Source organism: Somniosus microcephalus, chromosome 33 (assembly GCF_052327205.1).
Source record: "Somniosus microcephalus isolate GS21.2 chromosome 33, FLI_Smic_1.0, whole genome shotgun sequence".
Classification (NCBI taxonomy): Eukaryota; Metazoa; Chordata; class Chondrichthyes; order Squaliformes; family Somniosidae; genus Somniosus; species Somniosus microcephalus.
Window position 1 is genome coordinate 27,425,025 of NC_141019.1, and position 2,210 is coordinate 27,427,234.

Genomic DNA, 2,210 nt, shown 5'->3' on the forward strand with positions numbered 1-2,210 from the left:
GCCGTGCTCCTCATTATACAGTACTTGTATCGGCAGACCTGTCTTATATAGTATCTGTTATGCCTGTATGCTGTTCTCATTATTGTACAATTTTCTTCTGATTGTGATAGATTATACCTTCGACCTGTATGTTGTTCCCCTTGTTTTACAGCGCCTGTATCTGTGCTAAAGTTACCAGGGTAGAGTTTCCATCCTCACCTAAGAAAGGATAAACTTGCCATAGAGGGAGTGCAGCGAAGGTTCACCAGACTGATTCCTGGGATGGCAGGACTGTCGTATGAGGAGAGATTGGGTCGACTCGGCCTGTATTCACTAGAGTTTAGAAGAATGAGAGGGGATCTCATTGAAACGTATAAAATTCTGACAGGGCTCGACAGACTGGATGCAGGGAGGATGTTTCCCCTGGCTGTGGGGGTCTAGAACGAGGGGTCACAGTCTCAGGATACGGGGTAGGACATTTAGGACTGAGATGAGGAGAAATTTCTTCACTCAGAGGGTGGTGAACCTGTGGAATTCTCTACCACAGAAGGCTGTGGAGGCCAAGTCACTGAATATATTTAAGAAGGAGATAGATAGATTTCTAGACACAAAAGGCATCAAGGGGTATGGGGAGAGAGCGGGAATATGGTATTGAGACAGAGGATCAGCCATGATCATATTGAATGGAGGAGCAGGCTCGAAGGGCCAAATGGCCGACTCCTGCTCCTATTTTTCTATGTTTCTATGTTGCGCTGGGGTTTTTATTTTGGTACAATTTGCCCCAAATCGGCGAAACTCTCGCAAGAGATCGTGGAATTTTAAGCGCAAATTCCCGTGCAGCGCGAATCGAGTTTCCACGCTTTTTGCGCCAGTTTAAAAAACATCGCGCCCGAAGCCGGCCCCGCCCACAAAATTGGCCACACCCCCAGGATGAATTAATCACCATTGGGAGTTTCCGCTAATTGCGCTGGTTTGCGGGCCTTCGAGGAGGCTTCAATAATTAAGCCGGATCTTTTGGCCGCTAGGTCACTAATAGGCACTTTGTAAAAGCTTTTGAGTGTAATTTCTTTTTATTTGCTAAGAAGCTGACTACCCCAATCTAACCAGCAAATGGTTCTGTATAGTTTTTTTTTAAAGTCATTTTCAGTCATTTATAATCGGGTTCCTCACAGGTGGTGGACTAGACACTCTGATTAAAATGCTTATTTTTTTTGGTGAGAAACTCGAGAGAAAACAAACACTTCTCAAAACGGGTGCAATTTTGGGGCAATTTTCCAATTGCGCCAAAAGTGAAAATCTACCCCACCAACTTTTGTTATGTCCAAAACCGGATAGGGGTTACGGCAGGGGTGGAATTCGGGTTTCAGTTCTGATGCTTGCTTTGCTAATAATGAAAATTCATTGAAAACGTATAGCAAAGTATCCACCAAATCACAGAAGTAAGCAGAAGACGTGGTTTTCCGTCTTCAAAATCAGACTTTTGGAGTCCATTTTTTTATTTTGGGAATTTCGAGAACAGCCCCCTCAAAAACTGGACCCTCCAGTCCAAAAACCAACAAGTGGCATCCTGAGAGTGTGTTTGTGTTTTTTGTTCTCCGGTCCATATGAACATAGGAACAGGAGTAGGCCATTCAGCCCCTCGAGCCTGCTCCGCCGTTCAGTTATGGCGGATTTTGTGTGTATATGCTGTTCTCGTTCTTGGAGTCGCGGCGTGAGAGAAAAAACGATGCTTCAACTCATTCCGCCGAAGTTCCCCGTTCTGCTATTTGTGTCCCACTTATTTTGAACGCCTCCGCTAAAATAGCAGAGCGAGCAATTTTAGTCAAACATCATGCAGCTTAATTTCAGGGCTTCAGTCTTATTGAAAAGGTGTTTATTTCTTGGAATCTAAAGAGGTACTTCACTCTTTAGAAAATGCAGAACAAACTTCCAAATAAATTATAAGTTTAACATCGACATCTTTGCACAACGTTTTCCTTTTCAGGAAATATTTGGGTGTTTCTGACACCCCCAGGTCCCTGAGAGGATTTTCGTCCTTTAGAGAGCGTATTGAGAAAGATCTCTTGTCCCTCAGATTCTGTAAAGAGTGTCAATGCCCTTCACACAGCCTCGTGCAATGTTCTTGTTCACTTTGCACGCTCTTATGTTAGAGACTCTTTACACACCTAGGGACCCCACCTGGGATCTCTCGGCCACATGTACATTGTTGTTACACCCTTGCAAAGAGTCTC